At 42.3% G+C, this 23,317-nt stretch overlaps 1 protein-coding gene across 13 annotated transcripts in view; it reads left to right on the top strand.

The window, feature by feature from the left end:
* Window positions 1–23,317, top strand: part of DMD (dystrophin) — a 1,973,025-nt gene that overhangs the window by 183,670 nt on the left and 1,766,038 nt on the right. The gene's annotated exons all lie outside the window — the stretch shown is intronic.

The raw sequence follows: 23,317 nt of genomic DNA on the forward strand, positions 1-23,317 counted from the left end.
TTCATATAATATTTATCCACCTAACGTTGTGAAAATTACATTCAGTTCAACTTAAAAACACAGTTTGCAAGGTTAAACTCTATGTTATGTCAAATGTGTAAAGAACATGAGTGGGAGTAGTTGGAAGTGTGAAAAGATATTGCTCACAAATCTGTGTTCACTTCTATAGCAAGTTCTAAGAAAAATATAAGAAGCTGGCAGATAACTACGTTTTTAGTGTCTGTTACTTTCCCTTGACACCTGTTGTAAAATAAACTTGAAATACAAGCAGTATTTTTACTGTGTTGTAGCTTTAATAGTAATACAGTAATCATTTTTAAGAAGCTTTCTTCCATAAACGTACTGTATCTAGAAAGTAACTGAAGTTTCTATATAATTTTATGGTTTGTAGTTAGGTATTAATACCATAATGCAGGAGATTTCACACAAAGCTGAATAATTCTATTAAGCACAGATACATTATTATTATTATTATTATTATTGGTACTTGTGTAGTTTCACGGCGTCTGAGTGCCCTTGCGGGGCTCGCTTCGCTAGACCACACTGCGGGCTTGGTGGCTCGCTACGCTCGCCACGCTATCTGAAATCAACTCCATGCCAACGTGGATAGTGGGGGTATGAACTATCCACGTTGGCATGGAGTTAAGTTACTTTATTTTAGATAGTTTGGCAAGCATACAACCTTGTGTGTAACTACACAAGAACCTTATTATTATTATTATTATCAATGGAGATTACAATATGACCCCTATTGTATCTACTAAACCCTATTGTCAAGTGGTTTAAGCCAATGAATCTGCCGCTGTTCCTGTGGTGTTCCCTACATATGTGAATAGCAAGGATATTTTCATTGAAAATGGAAATATACACAGCAAAACCAGTGTGAATAGTTGCAGCAATTCTAAGATTAGTAATACAATATGTATTAATATACTGTAATGAGGAAGACTCATTCCTAAAGTTTGTACAGTACTGTACAGTATATTACTATTAGATGCACCTTTATACTGGACATATTGCACTATACCATTCTAAACATGACTGTGATGCTATTGAGAAACATCTACTAAATATACTGTATCCCTAAATATACTTTGTCTTTATGATTAAATGTAGTTTGTCTTTTTAATTAAAACGTGTTTTTCAATTATAACATTTATTATGAATAGTTGATGCAATTAATATAGTATGAAGTCAGAAGTCAGATGTTTAATTATACGTTTATATACCATTGTATGGCCCATGCTGTATGTCATATATTTACTGTTGATAATATTTATTTGAAGGGCCAACTAAAGGACCACTGATCAAAACATTATTGAAGAAATCCTCTATTATATATAGAAGCAACTTCTAAGATTTGCTTACATTTTAAAAGTATAGATTCAAAAGGTTAGACCAAGTATGACCAAGTGTTTAGATATACAGGCATTTGATAAGACAGTTGAAATGTCAATCCCCAATGCAGTTTTGTGTTTGGTTAAAAGAGCAATGGGAAACTCCTACTTAGGCTATTTGGGCCTGATTCCTGTTAGTTTGCATCGCTGCTGCTTTTTTAGAACATATGCTAATGCAGCAGAAGTCTGGTATATGCTGTGTACACACGGTCCTATTTCCTTTCCGATGTTGACGATATCGTCAACATCGGATCGGCATCGGATCAACATCTAACGTGTGTACACACCAATACATTGCAGCCTGTCTGATCTCTGCTATGTCTAAAGGTGGCCACACACACGCAGATTTATCTTCAGATCTGGCTGGTTGGAACAAAAACATGGTTATGGATGAGAGCAAATGACAGTTGACCATTTGCTTGGAAATGCTGGAAAACTGACAAACTGTCACTCATCCATAACCATGTTTTTGTGCCAACCAGCCAGATCTGAAGATAAATCTTATTAGTGTATGGGCACCTTAAGACTGCATCATCAGATCACTTTGCGACCCCATTGGCCATCTGAATAATCTTCAGGTTATGCAGACTGGCTGCTGCATCTCCTTCAGTGAGGCGTGGGAATCTCCAGTGGAATAAAAAAAATATTGACCCTGGCACTTTCACAAAATGAGGCAAAACTCCTCCATTTTGTGAAACAGAGACCCCTCCCACCCAATTAGCTGCAGACTGTCAATCAATTGACTGCTGCAGCCTCACTGCATGTGAGGACACAGCACCCAAACTGCACCAGGTTTGTATGGATGCAGTGCAAGCACAGTTGTCCAAATGAAACTGTGACCCACTGTAACCTAGAACAGGCCAATTGTGAACAAGCCACAAGGAGGCAAAATATACATATATGCATTCCATATCAATACACAGATGGCACTGCTGGAGCTCATAGAAGTAATTCATTATGGCTTTTATCTGACTGCTTCTACATGAACATGTCCACTCTCACTGGGACTCATTGCTTCAATAGCCCGCTCTGAGATTCCTGTCATTTTTTTGTACACAGCCTGTAACTGTAAGATCAAGTACTAGGTAGACACTGATTAACTAGTACTTGATCTTTTACAACTATGGGCCAGATGCACAAAGCTTCAAAAGTGATAAAATGGAGAGTGATAAACAGACAGACAATCAACCCCTACCAGCCATGTCACAGACTGTGTTTGAAAAATGTCAGGCAGGAGCTGATTGGCTCATTGTTTACCACTCTCCATTTTATCACTTATGAAGCTTAGTGCCCATATATCTTTCGGATTGGTTTCAAATGTCTGTTGACAAATATGAGTATATTATAAAATGTGTACAGTATGTGTTGTAATTGTTTCTTCATTATATTCTAGTTTTAAATAAAGATTTAGTTTTTAATTCAATTATATTGTAAAAACTGTAATCTCCCATATAGTCTTCAATTGCTTTTACTTATTTAATTATGACACTATGTAATTAAAAGTTAATAATAATTAGTTTCAATGTAAGTAACTACTTCTTAAGTCTGTCAAGTACAGTACAATGATATTATTGTGCTGAGGACGTCTTGTGAAAGGATGCTTTGTTATTGTTGTGATCATAATTTTTAGGAGAATGTCATACAGTAGTTCTTCAGGTTATATGTGAATCTAATATTTTCTTTAATAATACTTTACTAGATGAAATAGATTTGGTGTAGGTGGCGATCTGACCTGGAACTTACCTGCATTTTTATCACAGAAGGGTAGGTTTATTAAGCTCGGAGAAGTGATAAGTGGTTCACTCCTGGCAAATTCCTTCTTAGATGGGCAAAACCATGTGCACTACAGGGGGCAGATGTAAAATGTGCAGAGAGAATTAGATTTGTGTGAGTTATTTTGTTTCTGAGCAGGGAAAATACTGGCTGCTTTATTTTTACACTGCAATATAGATCTCACTTTGAAGCAAAACCCCACCCAAATATAACTCTCTGCACAAGTAACATCTACCCCACCTGCTGTGCACATGGTTTTGTCCATCTAAGAATGAATTTGCCAGAAGGAGTGAACCTGAAAAAGGCCAAAAGTGTATGGTTTTTATCACCAGACAATCAGCTCCTAACTGTGAAGTTACAGGCTTGGTTTAAAACATCAGGATTGGGGTGTGGTTTTTGGATTCCGCACTAGGTTCGTACCACCTAGGGCGAGAGAGGTCAAGGGAGATCTAGTCTCGCCTGTGGTGGGGGGCTGCCTGAGTCGCCTGTAACCAAGTCTCAAACAACAGTGTCTTTTTCCCAGTTTGGGTGCAACTATTTAGAATAGTTGGTGGTGCTACCCTGAGTCCAAATGTACAGTAGCAATGGTTGGGAGAAAAGAGGACTCTCTTTGTGGGGCACTTTTAGTATATCAAATGGTAGTTTTAAAACATAACTTTTATTAAATATTATTTTAAGATAAATTGGACAAATAGGCCTTCCGTATAAAATAAGATTAAATAGGTAGATGGGTATGTAGAAAAACTTCCTACGTCCCTTGTGCAGTGAGCCTTTACAATATATGCTGTACACTGGGGGATGTTTCAATTAATAGAAATGATAATTTCCCCTCTGGGGGTCTTGAATAAGTAATGTACACCCAGTACAGTACAGAATTATTAATAATATTGTATAACCTTTTTCAGGTTATGGTCTTCAATAAGTCCTGATTGATTATCTGCAAATTTGCAGATGACTGTGTGTAGTTAGCGCAATTCACTCACCATTGTTTGATTTTTCCCAGTCTGTGCAAATGTGAGTGCTGTTTGTCTGACCAGCCCACAACTCTGCAACCGAGACAAGCTGATTGAGGCCAGTGCTAACGTTACACACCCTCCCTTAAAATGGCCAGTGCATGCCTGTTTTTGTCAGATACTCCCAGAAAATGACTGGTTACAACTCCCAAACGGCACTTCCTGTTCATCAAATTAGGAGGGGATTGCGAATAGATATTTTTGCTATTTCTGTCACTATTTTGGCTAAGCCATGCACACTATGATCCGTATGCATGTGCAGTCATTCCATAAATGATTGGATTGCGAATTTGCACAACAGCGATCAACTCTGAATCAGGCCCCATGTGTGTAAGCAGTAGGAGAAACAAAAGTGCAATCTGTGTTTATCCCAAGATAATTATATATATAAGTAAACTCCAATATCCAAAATGGGAGACTCAACCTGTATCTATATTTTAACATAACATCACAGGCCTCAATTAGCTAGAGAAACAATTATACCACATTGACCACATTGACCACATATTGATTTCCAAGGCTATCTGAGATCAGAAACCATTTTGTTAAGCTGTATTTATGGGTCTTAATTAGATGGCTTAAGATAAGCGGAATCCTTCTGGGAGAGTTAATGCTCTACATGTACTCTTAAAATAAAAACAGCATGTTCTTTGGTCATACTGATTCATAAAAATATCAATGCATAATTGTTCTATCTTTGAATATTTGCAAGCTGAAAAAATATTATGGGGGGTATTCAGTTATTTTTGTTGCAGACTATCCAATTTGGTCACCCGGTTAGAGTAACCTGTGTGTTTTTGCTAGAAACGGCCCCTGTTTCAGCCAAAAATGTTGCTGTTTTGGGAGATTGTGCTCCGTTTGCCTGAGGCAGGTGAAACAAAATCCATGATAAACTGTGGCTTTTACCAGCTTATCAGTTCTAATTGAATAGCCCCCAGCGACACAATTACGCATGATAAATAATTGCGGCTAAATGTCTCCTTTGTAGTTATTGTTTTAGCTATGTTATGACCTTGCAGATTTTTTTAAGCAATGTACTCGTCCACAGAAATATATTTGAATTCTTAGTATACACAATCAAACTTTTTGTTTGTTTTTGTTTCTGAGCTTGATTTTGGTATCATAGTGTAATAAATCTATATTTTATTTTATGAAAAATAGGGTATATTGGCCTATTAATACTTTTTTTCTGTGGTTTCTGCTCTAGCTACTGCTGTTTGGTGAGATATGCTACTAGCCCTAATATTTATCCCACAATGTAATCAACTTTTCACCTAACAAGATAAAATGATGGCCATCAGTAACTGATTGACAATAAAAAAGGAAAGTGGAAGTAAAGAATGTTTGCAAACTGCAGCTCCCATTATGGGATTATCATACCCTCCAACATTTTTAGGGCAGAAGTCGGTACACATACTGAAAGGGGGCGTGGCCATGGATAAAAGGGGCGTGGTCACGAATGTATACTGCCCATTTTTTCAGATATGTGTCTTTAAAATGCAGGAGAAGAGGAGGGGGGGAAAGCCATGTTGGAGGGTATGCAGTAACAGAGCCCTGGGGGGGCATATGTCAGCCTGCCCCCCGGTCCAGCACCTGATGCAGCTCATGTCACATGGTGGCTTGGAGGGCTGCTGGCATATTAAATAAGTATATTTAATATGCCAGCAGCCCACCAAGCCACCATGGGACATTAGCTGCAGACAGCAGGTGCGTCACACATGGATAGAGTCCTCTGAAGAGATCATTTACAGCCTGGCTGAGCCACCGTCACCTACTTGCTGCACTGTAGAGACTGATGTGCTGTCGGTCCAATGCTGTCGAGATCCTTGACGCGCGCCAGGGCTTGCCACCGCACCCCCTCTCCCTCAGGCAGCTTCGCCGCGCTCTCAGTTTCTCAGTCTGCGCACGCACAGACACTAGTGATGCCTGAGAAGAGACTTTCCCCTGAGTGCGCAGGGTGAGCGGTGCCGGCGCGTGACGTCATGACGCACGGCACCGGCCCACAATGCACTCATGGGAACGGAGGGGTAGAGGGGAGAGCCGGCACACTGCAGCACACGGAGTGGGGCCCAGGAGCTCTGCAGCCAGGAATAATCAATGATCAGATTAGCGGCGCACAGTGAGTAAAAAAAAAGCGGTACATTCGGTACAAACTATATTTACCGGTACAGACTGTTAAAAAACGGTACTGTACCGGCAAATTCGGTACAGTTGGAGGGTATGGATTATTGAACATTCCCCAATATAAAATACATAAAAAATAAAAATAATGAAGTGCTTGTCAAATAATGACTTTTATTATCACACATACGACATCACAGTTATATTAACCAAAGTGGAAGAATTATAAATGATTAACTATTATAATAGACTATTTTGAATACATGGGGAAATAGAATTTTGCATGTCAATTCTTTTAATGAACAATTGCAATTGTATATGAAATATATTATTATTCATTTATTAACAGTTTCTTATATAGCGCACACATATTCCACAGTGATTTACAGAGAATATATGAACATTCACTTCAGTACCTTCCCCAGTGGAATTTACAATCTATATTCCCTACTACATGTACATGCACACACATTCATTCTAGGGTAAATTTTGTTAGGAGCCAAACAACCTACCAGTATATTTTGGGAATGTGGGTGGAAACCAGAGTACCCGGAGGAACCCAATACAAGTACGGGGAGAATATACAAACTCTGCACAGTTAGGGCCATGGTGGGAATCAAACCCATGACCTCAGTGTTGTGAGGCATTAATGCTAACCATTACACCATCCTTACTGCCCTGGTTGCATGGTAGTGGTACAAATTGACATTTTGGATTTAGGGGGAGGGTACAGAAGAGATTTAAATGTGTTAAAAGTTGCTTAGGGGGGGGCGTGGCCACGGCGGCAATGGAGTAACACGCTAGACGCTGTGCTCCTCCAAAGAAATCCTGTATTTACCCCTCCTGCTCTCCCCCCCGGGGGTTGGGACCTACCCTTGCTGTCTGGGGATCACCCACTGGAGCTGCTGGGCTGTCTCCTCCGGTACCGGCTGCCTTCATTCTCTCCGGGCGCCGCTATCTCCCAACGCGTGCTGTGACCCCGTGACCTCACAGCGCAACACGCTGTTCTGCCTGCCTGAGACGACGGGAGACGGAGACGCTGCTGGCGCTTGCCTCTGCTCCCCGTGACAGTGCTGGACGGGCACTCTGAACTGCCGCACACACCAGGTACCCTGAGCCTGCTCTCTCCCCTCCTGTTGAGATCCTGGTGCGCGGGACGGGGGACACCCCCCTCCTTCATTGCTCCTGAAGCCGCCATCTTCCCGCTCTGAGCTGCCAGCCTCCCACTGCACAGACCTCATAAGAGATACTTTCTCTCAGCCCACGATCGCTGTAAAAGGTGTGGGGTGGGCTTCACCTCCTCACCAGCATTATAGCAGGACTATTAAGGCTTATACCCCATCATACAGGGCTGTGTCCATTCTGCCCTGAGCTGCATATCCAGGTCTGCTGGCTTATCTATCTGCCACCACTCCACGCTGCGGCGGAGAGGACCTTCTATAACCTTATAAAACAGACATATCTGATTACTGGTGCTGCAGCTTACACCCTACGTTCACCTGCACCAGGCTGAGCTACCTGTGCCCCCACTTCCCTCACGCTCCTTTTTACTAATCGAATGAACATGGGGAAATCCAATGCCGCTGCCAAACTGGAGAAATATACCAGGAACCCTCCTACCCCTCGCTCGGCCGAGTCGGCTGCACCGGACCCTGACCCCTCTCTCCCGCCCCCCACGACTTCTGATACAGCTGACCCGCCATCGGATCCTATGCAAAAGGTGCTAGATGCTCTATTAGCCAGTGAAACCAGACTCACCGACAAGATTGCTCAAGTTCAATTTGACCTTTCCACATTCCGTCATGACCTACAGCAGGTGCGCGAGAGGGTTGGAGAGGTTGAGACCCGCGTCTCCACAATTGAGGACAATCTTACTCCTATTGAACGCCGCACGACTACTCTGGAATCGCAGATGGATGATGTCCAAAAGAAACTCACAGACATGGAGGGGCGTCTGCGACGCAATAATGTCCGCCTTGTCGGCCTCCCCGAGAGGGAGGAGGGCTCCTCCCCTGAAAGGTTTCTCGAAAAATGGCTTGTGGAGTCATTTGGCCTAGAGGAGTTCTCCTCTCACTTTGCTGTGGAGCGTGCTTACCGTGTCCCCATGCGCCCACTACCTCCTGGCGCCCCACCTCGCACCTTCATAGCATGGTTTCTCCATTACCAAGATAGAGATGCAGTTCTACGCCTGGCACGCACAAAGGGGCCACTTACATGGAAAGGCTCCAACATCTCTGTATTTCCCGATTTTGCAATGGGAGTCCAGAAAGACAGGGCCCAGTTTCTTCCAATCAAACGGCGCCTGCGGGAGCTACAAATCCCATATGCTATGTTATTCCCTTCAAAACTGAGAGTTGTGGCGGATGGTGTGACAAAGTTTTTTCAGACCCCCAAGGAGGCGGCTGTCTGGCTGGACCGCCATAGACCTGCTAGGCATGCTTTGGACAATGACTGATCCCCATCGGCCCTCTGAGGTTGAGTATACCTCTATCCTCCTCGCCATGTTTCTTATACTCTTATTGACTCACCAAATGTTATGCTGTTTCTAGCTAATGTGGATTATGTTTACTGTATGTCATCCAGCATGTGATTTGTGGGATAGATGGTATTGATCCTTACGATCTTTTGTCGGGCTTCAGGCAACACCTCCGCGTTGCCCCTAAATACATATATCTGTTATTTGCTGATTATATATACTAATATGCAGGGGCTCTACATTGGGCTGGTTCCCTCCCCCCGGGTGGAGATCGATATAATCTAAACCACCTTGGAGGGGCTCCAATTGCTGAGTTGTCATTACATTTCTGGCCCCCATATGGGGTTTTTGTGCTGTTTTTTTTTTTTTTTTTTTTTTTCTTCTTCTCTTTTTCTATAGATAGTAACTAACAGCTAGTTTTATACTGGCTGATCTTTGTTCCCAATTCTGGGATGTTTAGCTTTCGTTCGGGAATTAGGCGTACCTCGGGTTGGGTGGGGTATGCGGGGTGGGTTTGGGTGGTTACGGGTTTTGTAATTTTTTTGTTTTTTTTAATGCTATATGATGCTCTTGATGTATTTGTTTCATCGCTAATCCCTCCCTGGTATTGTGTTTGGGTGAGTTGGTCGGTGCTGGGCCTTGTGTTCACAAATTCCCCACTCCCCACGGATTATGGCTAGACTTAGTTTTCTCAGTTGGAATGTTCGTGGATTGAACGACAAGCTTAAGCGCTCCCTAGTGCTTGGCCAAATTAAGAAATATTCTCCTGACATAGTCTGTCTGAGTGAAACACACTTAACGGGTACAAAAGTCTTAGCACTCAAAAAACCTTGGGTGGGATGGGCTTACCATTCCACATATACCTCCGCCTCCAGAGGGGTGTCCATTGTGATTCGTCGGACTGTGCCATTTTCCATGGAAAAGGTGCAAACAGACCCGAATGGGCGCTATGTGTTCCTAAAATGTACACTCAACTCCGTTTCAGTTATTCTAGCAGCAATGTATATTCCCCCGCCATATTCCCATGACCTTCTCAAAAAATTAGCTAGTTTTATGGCTCTATACCCCTCCACCCCAATAATATGTCTCGGTGACTTTAATAATGTCCTTAATCCACAACTTGATAGGCTAACATCCTCTGTCCCCTCATCTCACATACACTCCACGTCGTTCGCAAAGTTACTCCTTGAGATGGGTTTGGTTGATGCCTGGCGTGAAAAGCACCCAAATTTGAAGCAATACTCCTGCTTCTCCCTCTCCCATTCCTCCTTTTCGAGGATCGACCTTGCCCTTCTCACAAGAGATCTCTTGCCACGCACTAGTCATGTCAAATACGAAAGTAGAGGTGTATCTGACCACTCCCCCATTACATTATCCCTTGATTTCAGCTGCCAGGCTGGACAGAGGATCTGGAAGCTTAATCCCTTCTGGCTTGAACGCATGGGTCCTGTGACGGAGCTTGAGGCTGCATGGGAAGAGTTCTTTCTGTACAATTCTTCCGGTGTCTCCCCTATGACCCTGTGGGATACTTTCAAGGCATTTGCTAGGGGCACCCTCATTCGTACTATTTCTAATTTAAAGGCCTCATATAGACAACAGGAGGGGGACTTAGAATTAGCTTGCACTACTGCGGAACTCGCATATCTAGCAGACCGCTCAGATGCCTTAAAATTAGTGTGGTTACAGAACCAAAGGGAATGGATATCGTATCTGGAGGATAAGGCCAAATATAAACTTCTATTCTCGTCCCACTCGGCCTACGCTACTGCGGACAGGCCAGGTAGCTTCTTGGCCCACTTAGCTAAAGGAGATCGTGCGAATAGCACCGTGGTGGAAATACGACACCCTGACGGATCCAGAGCTATACATACTCCTGACATAGCAGATGCCTTTGTCGCCTTCTACAGTAGGCTATATGAGACCAGGCTGGTTTGTGGTTCTGATAAACTAAAATCTTATGTTGGCAGCATCCCTCTCCCTTCTCTTACTGTTGAAGCCTCTAGACTCTTAGACTCCCCTCTTACCCTCGAAGAGGTAGTAACTGCTGTAAAATCCTTCCCTCCTAAAAAAGCTCCGGGTACCGATGGAATCCCAGTGGATTTCTATAAAAAACACTTAGATTTCTTTGCTCCACGGCTACTTACCCTTTTCCGCCAGCTGTTAGAGGAGGATGCTCTTCCACCCTCTATGTCGGAGGCCCTGATTGTTCTTATACCTAAACCGGGTAAAGATCCCACTTTACCTGAATCCTACCGCCCTATCTCCCTCCTCCCCACGGATATTAAGATCCTTGCTAAGATCCTTGCCATAAGATTGAACCGGGTCATTGAACATATTATACACCCGGACCAGACTGGGTTCATGCCTCATAAATCCACTTCTATCAACTTACGACGGCTCTACACCCACCTCCAGTCTCCTCGTGGGGATTCCCACTCCTCGGTCATAGTCTCTCTTGATGCTGCCAAGGCATTTGACTCCGTGGAGTGGGATCTCCTCTGGGAGGTGATGAGATCCATGGGTATTGGTCCAATCTTTATAAGATATGTTAAACTTATGTACTCGGGTCCTGTGGCACGGATCTCTGTCAATGGTTTTGTTTCCTCCTGTTTTCCACTGTCTCGTGGTACTAGACAGGGATGTCCCCTCTCCCCTACACTATTCGCGATTGCAATAGAGCCCCTAGCTTGTCTAATCAGACAATCCCCTGTTATACGTGGCCTGTCTGTAGGAAATAGAGAGGATAAAATTGCTTTGTATGCAGATGACGTCCTGCTGTTCTTACAGAATTATGCAGAATCTATGCCTACGCTCCTCGAACTTATTAACCAGTTTGGGAAATATTCTGGACTGTTGATCAACTGGGATAAATCCTGCATAATGCCACTGACTGGGAAGTGTCCGTCCGTCCCGGAGGTTTCATTACCCTTGCAGTGGTCTGACTCCTTCAAATACCTAGGTATCTTCATCTCTAACGATCACCGTTTATTTATACCATTGAATCTAGACCCACTGATTACGCTACTCCGCTCTAAGGTTAGCTCATGGACTAAATTACCTCTTACCCTGACAGGCAGGGTAAATTTAATTAAAATGGTTTACCAGCCAAAACTACTATATGTACTCCAACAATCCCCTGTATATATTCCTCAGAAATTCTTCCATGCAATTAACGGCCTACTGTCCTCGCTAGTCTGGGCTCATAAACGTCCGCGTATAAAACTTACTGTCCTGACGCGGCCTAGGGAACGGGGTGGTTTGGGACTCCCGGCATTTAGGCTGTATTACTTTGCTTCCCAACTGTTGTTTATTTGGCAGTGGCTGAATGACTGTGATCCCTCTGCCCTCCACTCCCAACTTCTCTCGCAGATTCACCCCCCTCTCTCCCCTTTACAGCTTCTACTTAGTACCAACACCAACTTCACTACGGTCCCTTTAATTAGACAGGCAATCTTAATTTGGAAGCAGGTCCATCTCCTCCTGGGTGGGCAGGGATGGGACCCCCAAACTTCATTACACAATCCCCTACGTCTCCGCGAAATAGCACATCTACAAGTCCACACCGTCTGGGCCAAATGGGGTATCTCTACATTAGGTGATCTATACGTGGACAATGTACTTAAGACCTTCCAAACCCTTCACTCTGAATTCTCTGTACCAAACTCTTACTTTTTTAGGTATCTTCAACTACGCCATGCCCTCTCTGCTCAATTTCAGAGCTCCCCCCTGACCCTATTAGATTCCCCTGTAAAGGCCATGGTTATGACCACCACCAATGCTCACTTAGTTTCTCACTTTTATGCAGGACTTCAGCTGCATATACATTCAGACACCATGCCACGGCTCCGAGCTACCTGGGAAACTGATTTGGGTCCCTTAGACGATGAGACCTGGGAATTGGCACTCTCTAGTCCTCGTATCTCAACTTTAACGGTTAGGTTCCAACAGATCCAGTTTTTTATCTTGCACAGGATATACTATACCCCAGACAGACTGTGCCATCTTGGTAGTATCCCGGCTCCGGTGTGCCCTAAGTGTGGTGCACTGGATGTTTCCTTTTGGCATCTGATCTGGTCATGTCCCCATGTAGCGGCCTTCTGGTCAGGAGTTATCGACGCTATCCGCATCACAGGCATCCCGAGAGATGTCCTCACACCAGCAGTATGTATACTGGGCACTCTGGAAGAGGAGTCCTTGGACTACCCGACCAGGCGCTACGTGATAAATCTATGTACCCTGGCCAAGGTGTGCATTGCCAGAACCTGGCTCGCTAAGAATTTCCCTACTACACAAACTTGGCTTAGGCTAGTTAATGAAACCATTCCCCACGAGAAATTTACATACCTAGCCAGGAAAGCCGGACATAAGTTTCAAACTGTTTGGTCTAGGTGGCTGGACTCACAATACGCAATCTGTGAGGTCTAAGCCTCCGTGGCCCGGTCACCCCCTGAGGCCCATCGCCGACCACTACTAGCACTGCCCTATTCTATTACGCATCTTTGTAACTAATAATTTGATGGGATCTACCACTCTTTTTGCTACACCCTTTCAATACCCTTTATTCAGCAATCTGAATATATACACTTTAACAGTCATCATCCACAATTGACTGCGATGTCATTCCAAGATTAATATGATTTGTAATTGAATGCGTCTGAGCATCTGTTTGATATATCATAATTTTTATTTTATTTTTTATTTTTAATTTTTTTTTTTTTTTTTTTTTTTTTTACTTTATTGTTATGTTTGTTTTTTTTGTTGTCTTTATCTCAATTTACAAAATTGACAATAAAAATTATTGCATTCAAAAAAAAAAAAAAAGTTGCTTAGGGTTGGTGGCAAGAGAAGAGAAATTGCTAGTATGTTTGTTTGGCAGTGTACAATTCATTGTTGTAGGAGTGGCAGATTATATGTGAGGAAATAACTCAGATCATGCGATTTATGCCACTGCTTTCTACTTTACGTGACCGATTTTGTAGTTTTGTTATTTTGGAGTGCCACGGCTGGCATCTAAGCCTGAGTTGGGTGTCTTGGGAAGCTGGAGCCACTTCATCAAGGACTGTTTCAAGAGTCTGGTACAGGTGAGAAACAGCAGAGTCTGGAGAGATAAATGTAGATATTGGTGAGAGCTGTTGTTGCAGAGAGGTGGGAAGTTGTGTAAATCATATGAATCATTGCTTGATTTTAGTGTCAGTGAACTTGGGGTAATGGAGGAGAGTGAGAGGGTAATGAGATTGTGATCAGAGAGAGGGAAGGGAGTGTTAATAAAATCAGAGACTTTGCATAGCCTGGTGAATACAAGATCAAAACAGTGGCTTTCCTCATAATTAGAGGAGTCAGACCACTGGTAGAGGCCGAGAGAGGATGTTAGAGAGAGGAGTTTGGAAGCATGCAGAAATTGTGGACTGTCAAATGCGATATTGAAGTTACTCAGGATGATGGTAAAGATGTCAGAGGATAAGAAGTAGGGGAGCCAGGCAGAGAAACCTTCCAGAAATTGATGTTTGGAAAACCCAGGTGGGTAATAGATAGCAGCTACATGCAGAGAGAAAGGGAAAAATCCTAATAGAGCGAACCTCAAATGATGTGACTGTGTTAGAACTGTGTAAGTGAAGGATTGGGACAGTAATATACATTCCCCTACATACCTACCTAGAAATAGCATTCTACCTACATTCTGTATTGTAAGTGGTCCACACACTAAATACCTGTCAGTAAATTAACACTGAATTGCAGACAATTTTGCAGCCACAAACTAAGGCAATTATTTTCTCTCCAGCTTAGTTCAGCCTTCACTTTATAGCGCTCTAATTGCTGCTGATTCTGACTTAGATCCAGATGTGATATCAGGTGCATCTTTTACCACCTGTGTCTTTATAAATATGATGCTCCTTCACTGGTGTACAACTGTCCATTTGAATGTGCAAGGACAGAGGGCCCAACTCAGAACCATTGGCTTGGCTACAAATTGGCAGCCTGAGCAATTAAGAAATGACCACGCATGTGCACGCCATCTGTGCAAATAAATCCAGCAATGAATAGCCATCGCTGGCTATTCACAAGGTGATTGACAGCTGGGGGCATTTGTAAATGGCACCTTAGCATTTTCTGGGAGGCAGGTATGGCCATGGGAAGGGACTGCCACTGACGTCAGCAGTGAGCTCCATCTCCCCACAGTGTTTGCAGCATCGAGTAAGTGTAGACTTACTTGATATCTGCGAACAGGGAGAAAACCATTTGATGTGATTGATTGAAAATTATTTTCCCTATATGCATTGACACAGGGGCCAGGCAGGGAGTAATTTACCTGATCACTGGGTTCCAAACATTCGCAGCCAAGTGATCAGGTCAATGCTAAATACTGGTATGGTTGCACCATCAAAACTTGCAACAGTCCTATGGTAGGTGCAGTTTCTCCACCTGAGTATGATGGATTCGGTCCATCTAGTCTGCCCCATTTTTAACCATATTGTTACCCTAAACCCTATTTGATCCTTATTTATTTGTAAGGATATCCTTTTGTCTATCCCATGCATGTTTAAATTGTTCAGCTGTCTTAGCCTCTACCAACTCTGATGGGAGGCTATTCCACTTGTCCACTACCTTTTCTGTGATGTATATTTCCTCAGATTTCCCCCAAACCTACCTCCCTCCCCCCAACATGTTCTCGTGTTCTACTACTTACCTTCATTTGAAGAAGGCTTCGCTCCTGGACCTTGTTATAACCCTTGATATATTTGAAAGTTTCTGTCATATTCCCCTTTCTCTTCACTGCTCCAAACTATACATATTGATAGTTTTTAGTCTTTCTGGGTAAGTGATGTAGACATTATTATTATTATTATTATTATTATTATTATTATGATTATTATTATTATTTTATTTATAAGGCACCACAATTGTTTTGCAGTGCCGTACAAAGGAACAGTACAGAGAGACAAAACTTAACATTACAGTAAATAAATAACAAAAATAGAATACAGGTATAAAGAGCGCCACAGTTCAATACACATTACAGCTTAAATGTAAGTAGTGAGGACTCGATCAATGTACTACTAGAGGCTGGTGGCCAAAAATGGAGATGAGCATGTGGACAAAGATGGTCGCTGAGTGTTTGAGTATGGAGAGCTGTGAGTGAGATGTGGAGAGAAGAAGGCTTTGACAACAGGAGGGAAGAGGGCCCTGCTCTGTGGAGCTTACATTTTAGTATGAAGGGGAGACAGACAGATTACATGAGGTGCAAGCAAGTGGGAGGTGGCTTGATAGCACGATGGAAGCAGGCAGAGATGGTCAAGGCATGAGGCAGGGGGTCAGAGGACCAGCCTCAGGACTAGGTTATGGTCGGAGGACCAGCCTCAGGACTAGGTTCCGCTTTAATTAATTGGTGATTTTTCAGTGACATGTACCATTTTAGTTGCCTTTCTTTGTACCATCTCTAGAACATTTACTGTATATCCTTTTGACAACATTTCCATACATCTTTTTAGCCACCCCATTACCTATTAGTCACTGTCCAGAAATGTCCCTTACATTTCTAACAGCATGCATTTAAATTTGATCTGTGATTATGTACAAAGGCAGGATTTTCACACCTATTCTGAAAAATTCACTTGGAACTCAAAGGGTTAAGTATTTCCTACTTCCTCATTTACATTTCAAACCCAAAATTTTTCCCTCTTTATTATTAAAACATGACAAAATAAAGCAACAATGATTACCAAAGCAATATTGTTCTCGCTAACCCATCAAAAATAAAATTCTATTTTTGTTTACTTTTTTTTCTGTCCTGGCCCTAAATCACTTGTTCCTGACATTTTATCGACATTTCTGTGTCATGGAAAACTCCAGCATCATTAAGAAATCAATCAGACAGGCACCCAACAACTTGTCTTTCAGACAGATTACAGATCTACGTTTCAGTGTAACAAAGACATCAGAGTACATACATATCATCTATTCTACAAACATATTGTAACTATAAACAAATCAAGCAGTGTTTTACAGAAAGCCCACCATAATATCATTGTGCCATCATGATATTATATTAATCATACTGTATTTAAGTGTATTTTAGCTTGGTGTCTTGAAAAAGAAACCAGATCATTATATACTGTTTACATATACAGTACGCTGTGAACATCATGTTGGAGTGCTATTAAAATTGTACAAGTAATTTAATGGATCGTGTTTGTTTTGAAATGCTTGCATCTGTAATTGACAAAATCGGAGAGGATGATATACTATCATATCATACTTGCCTACTTTCCCAGAATGGCCTTGATGCTCCTGAATATCAGTTGATGCTCTAAACCCACCCCCAGATTACCATCCATCTGCCACCTGCTCTCACACCACTTGATCAGTCCTCCTGCAGCAGGAGTGGTTGGGCATTAAGTTATGTGCGGTGAATCACATCATCATGGCCCCACCCTCTGCATCACATGCCTGTAATCTCATCATTGTGTAGCAGGATCGGGTCTGCAATTAAACAGTTTTGTGGACATGTCCCCCAGTCCACCCACTACCCAGCATCACTCCCCTCTGCCATCCACCAGAATTCCGCAAGATGCCCCCCACCATGGCAAGCTGGCTACCTCCTCCCAGAGGAGGCAGTCAGAATATAAGAACTATATATTAGCCAAACCTTTTTAAAGAATTCTTCTTATTGGGACTGATTCTGAGTTGGGAGCAAAGTGAAAGAGTATGTAACTGTGTACCTTGGCAAAACTATGTTGCATTGTAGGTGGGACAGATGTAACATATGTAGAACTTTAGAATTGGGTGAGGTGTGTCTAAACTCGTATATAAACAGCAGTGCAAAAATAAAGCTGCCCAACATTTCTGGCCCACATGCTACGCCCTCTGACGAAGTCCCAGTGACGAAATGCATCAGGGCTTGGCCTGCTACGTTCACCCTCTCCACTCAACGGACAGCTGCTCCCGGCACTTTTTGATTCTTCAGCACAGGCCACATCAGAGATGGACAAGCATACAATCAGTGAGCTTCTTTGACTTTATGGTAAACTGCCAAGCCAGGTGGTAACCAGCCCACAGTGTCTTGTTTTTAGGTACAAGCAATTTGTTGCAGTATTGTGGAGTCCTTACACTCCTTTTATGTCAACTAAAGTACTCTTTTAATACACCAGGAAGCGTCCCTTCTCATTTTTCTGTTTTAATTTAGTTTATTAGGAGAAAATATATTTTCTATGCTTTCTGAAAGTTCAAAAGTGTATTTTAGATATGTTTGTTGTTTTTGATGATTAGCTAAATGTTCGGCATCCTTACTTGGAAATGCTCCAATTTAGTTTGAATGAACAAATACATAATTCATATTCATAAACGTGCTGTGAGCAATGTAATTACCATACCTGACTTCCAGGCTTATCTTTGTAAAGACAGTTTAAATGTTACAAGCGTTTGGTAACCTTTACTCTAAATTTCAATGATCAAGCTTTGAATCCTGATTCAAAATCCCTTTTTTATTTATTTCTTTTTTTTTGCTTCCTTCATAAACATAATATTAGACTTCATTTGCTTTTTTTTTGGTAGCACTGCATTCCTGTTCATACAGTTTTTGATGCTTTGGTTTAATAGAGTCCAAAAACTAGTATCTGGAGGTAAGACTACTGTACAGTATTCCTTTTCCATCAAGTAAATGTGTTACTTAGGACATGATATAGTACCAATGGTTTACATACAGTACATCTCAGATGGTGCACAGGACTTGTTCTGCAAGTGGTCAGTACAGGGCATGCATTCTTGACAGGGTGGGTGAAGCTGGCAAGCATTCCCAAGTACACCAGAGTTCAAAGGTTCTTGGTGGGCTGTATGATACAGGGACACAGCAATTTTGGTCAGGGGTGAAAAAGAAAGTGATTGAGGATATGTGTGGGCTGAACAGTGGGAGTGTGATTGGATAGGAGAGGTTTATGAAGGTACAGTATGTGGCTGGTTCTGGAATTTGATAAGCTTGCCTGAAGAGTTGAGGTTTCAGGTAATTTTTGAAGGATTGGAGGAGAGCTTTATTGTATGTGGGAGGATATTCCACAAAGTGAGTGCAGCCCAAAGAAAGTCCTGCAATTGTAAATGAGAGCAAATAATGCATGTGGATGGGAGACGTAGATCTTGTAAGGAGAAAAGAGTTTGAACTGGGAGATATTTTGTGAGAAGAGATGTACATTGGTGTAGTTTGATTTATGGCCTTGTTTGTAAGTAAAAGTATTTTCTATTGAATAGAGTAGAATGCAGGTAACCAGTGAAATGACTGACAGATTAGCTTTGCAGATGATGCAGATGATGAACATCTGGTGAGGAAGATTAGCTTTGAAGCTGCATTTGTGTTGGATTGTAGTGGTGAGAGTCTGTATTGAGGAAGACCAGTAAGGAGTCTATTTAAATAATCAACGCGTGAGATAATGAGAGCATGGACTAGAGTTTTAGCAGTGTCTTGTGTAAGGTAAGGGCATATTTTGAATATGTTTTTAAGATGCATATAGCATGATTTTGAGATTGAATGTGGGGAATGAAGGATAGTTCAGAGTCATGGATTACACCTAGGCAGCAAGCTCTTGTGGTAAAATCGACGGTCATATTCTCTATGGTGTTTGAAAATTCAGGTTGGCAACAACTATTTATCAGTGGAAATATAATTAATTCTGTTTTTTAAATATTCAGTTTGAGATGGTGAGATGACATCCAAGGTGAAACAGCATAAAGGCATTCAGTGACATGAACCAATATATATAGAGACAGGTCTGGGGAGGAAAGGTAGATTTATGTATCATCCTCATAGAGATGATACTGAAATCCAAACGAGCTGATTAGAGGTGTGGTATAGATAAAAGAGAAAAGCAGAGGACCTAAAACTAGTGATGAACAGTCCGGATTCGCAAGAATCTGAACTGCTCTGAACTGATCCACTTCAGATCACACAGCTCGGCAATCCCTGCCAGACTCGGATCCACCTCATAAGCCCACGCCGTTTTCCCGGCGTCTGATTCTCACAAGACTTGGATGTCAGATAAGGTGCCGAGCCCTCAGCTCGGCACCATTATATGAGATCTAAGAGACGGTGTGCACGCTCTGCTGGCGTGCTCTGTAGATTTATATTTTATCATTTGTAGGTGGTTAAAATCAGTATTAACTTATTATTGGCTAATACTGAACAGTTTTCTTAATTTACTGCTTGTGCAGTTACTGGGCTGTGTGACCCACAGCGTGTGTACTTACATTGTCACTGCCGGCTGGCCATATGATTTAAACCCACAGTGTGTGCATACTGTACTCTGCTGGCTGGCAATTTTTAGTCCCACTGTGTGCATCCACTGACAGTGTACACTGTCAGTGTCACTGCTGTCTTTTCCCCCTTTTATATAAAGGGGGAACATATTGTTATAAATGAATAAACTAGATGTGCAGGTACTGTGAGTGCTAGCCGTAAACCCACGTGTGCATAGTACTACTACTTTACACTGGCTGGCATTGATCCCCACTGTGTGCATACTTCTGTAACTTAACACTATCCCTACTGTAGTGTCACTGCTATTTGTAACCCATCTGTGTATACTGTGCTGTGACTGCTGGCCATACCCCGTCTGTTAATCTACTCTGTATCCCACAGTTTATTATTATCGCATAAGTGTAAATGTAGTATGAAGCTAGCAAAGACAAGACCACATAAAAATAATGTCCTACCAGCATTCTTCAATGTTCTTATCTCCATATAAAAGTATTTATTTTTATGTAATACTTCTGACATGCTAGAAACACTATGAACAGACGTGCAATGTCTCCTCTTTAAACATGTATCCATTTTCTTTGAAATTGCTTGCTATCCATAAAGGAGAACAGAAACAATTAAACCTTCTTTAGAAGTGTTCATTGTTATACGTGTGTGCTTTTTACATTTGTAATGAAACATCTGGAATTATATTCCCATTGTTAAATACTTACTGACAATTATTCAAACATTACCCATCCCTAAAGCAGATGCCAAGTACTGACCTACTGTAACAGAATGGCAAAATGCTACATTGCATAGCTGAGACAATTGAAGTTATGTCTTTCAAATTTGGAACATCCCTTTTCAATACAGCATTGTTAGGTTTGCTCAGTTGGAATGGGATCATTCGTCAGACTGCATTTAGGTCTACAGTCATTAGGTCGACCCCACTAGGTCGACTGGCAGGAAGGTCGACCTGACTTAAGGTCGACATGGGCCAAGGTCGACATGACTTAAGGTCGAATTTGCATAAAGGTCGACATGAGGAAGGTCGACTGGTCATAAGGTCGACATGGGTTTTTCACTGTTTTTTTATCCGAATGTCGACACAGTCGACATGGACACAGTTGGCAATGAGAATCGGACCCTCGCATCGCTCGCTTCGCTCGCGATGCTTCGGGCACGGTGCCTCGCTGCGCTCGGCACACTATTTTATTCTCCCACCACGCCCTAGTGGATGGTAGGGCATGAAATACCGCCTGTCGGCACATGTCGGCTCAAAAAACAGTGAAAAACCCATGTTGACCTTATGACCAGTCGACCTTTATGCAAATTCGACCTTAAGTCATGTCGACCTTGGCCCATGTCGACCTTAAGTCAGGTCGACCTTCCTGCCAGTCGACCTAGTGGGGTCGACCTAATGACTGTAGACCTAAATGCAGTCTGACGAATGACCGCATCCCGCTCAGTTTATGGGAAGTCATTTATTATGACAATGTTTCCAGCAGTTGTCAATGACAAACAGGTCAGTTTAAATACATAGTACTTGGATATTTATTTCAGAAATGCACAAATTAATTCCCTGTCCCACTTAATAGAGTTTTCAAATGACATGAATATTATCTTCTAAATATAGAACTCTGTGATCTTGGCTCCAGTTGTATTCCCTGTTTGGATTAATGCAGTTACTTTTAAATCTTCTTCGTATAGTCAGTTTTGCATACCCTTAAATATGCATGATTCCTAATCACTAAAGCATTTTCTAATTGTGAAGATGTAATTTAATGTGTTTCCACTGACAGGTAGTCAAGTCATTATGTGCTGAAAGATTTGGCAGGTTTCCAGACACAATTATAGTAGTTACATTCTATCTTTATTGCTATCCAGAAAACTGTAGATTGTCTATATATAGCTACCTGGTTTATTGCTGTCATTTATACTGGAGAATTTATATTTTCAATAATCACTCCTAAAATTCACAGATTTACCTGTTCTACATTAATCTGACATTGCTTGACTAATAAAACTGACTTCAGGAATTTGTATTTTAATAATGTTTAATGCCCTATTTTCAATCAGGGGATGTGACATTCTCTTTACAGTACAATATTGTAATGATACTGTATGTATTGACCAGCTGTATGTATTAATTTGTATGCTTGTATGCTGTCAATCATATTTATTAACAATCTTAAGAATCCCTGCAGCCAGGGCTGTCATCATAAATTTTGGGGCCTGGGACTGACAACATCGGCGTCCCCCCTCCCCTTTCTGATATGTTATAATATAATTATTTTATTTACCTGTTCCACGGGCAGGCTGGGGCGGTAAAATGCTGATCTGGATGATGGATCCCAGGCACTGGCAGGCTGCACCATTCCGCTTCTCACTCCATCGTTGTGATACCAGCGTCGCCAGCTCCTCGTCCTCCGAGCGGAGCATGGCATGACATCATCATGTCACGTCGCACTTGTGGGGCTTCCTGTGGGGGCTCCTGTCTGTCCTTCTGCCCATTGCACTGCCTGTTTTAAGGTCCCAGGCTGGCAGCAGGCAGCGGAGTCACACTCAGGCCACTCTGATGCTGTGTGACAGGCTGCAGACGAAGTGCAGCCTGCCGCTGCGAGGTTAGGGCCCGACGGTGGCTGGAGGATACCTACTGAAGAGGCAGGGGGTGCTGCAGGGAAAGAGTGGCCTGGGCTGGACCCTACCCCTCTGGCAGAGTGGCCGGGCCTGGGACAGTTGTCCCAATAACATCCCCCTGTCGGCGGCCCTGCCTGCAGCTCTGTTCCCTACAATAAATAGTAAATCCAAACTAGTGGGTAGTTATCAAATCTTGGGGCAAATGTATGAAGCAGTGATAAGGGAGGAGAAGTGAGCCAGAGGAGAAGTGACCCATGGCAACCAATCAGCTGCTCTGTATAATTTTATATTATGCAAATTATAGATGCTACTTCAGTGCTGATTGGTTGCCATGGGCAACTTCTCCACTGGCTCACTTCACCTGCCTTATCACTGCTTCATACATCTGCCCCCTTGTATGATAACAAGCAGAGAGATAATAACCAATTATTATCTCTAATATCTCTAGTTGCCACGTATTATTACGTGGCAACTATATTTAACTTGCCAGTACCCAAATCATTAATTCAGGTAGCAACATTATATACATGTCTGTTTTTGTAGACTATTTTCAGAAATGCAAGTATGAATGTGTTATGAGATTACAGGGAATTTGCTACTGTACATTGTTATGATATGCTCTTTAGAATTATGGAGTAGCCAAGACTACAGATGGAGTGGGCATCATCCTTGGCCG

The sequence above is a fragment of the Crinia signifera genome, chromosome 2, assembly GCF_055691185.1.
Source record: "Crinia signifera chromosome 2, ASM5569118v1, whole genome shotgun sequence".
Classification (NCBI taxonomy): Eukaryota; Metazoa; Chordata; class Amphibia; order Anura; family Myobatrachidae; genus Crinia; species Crinia signifera.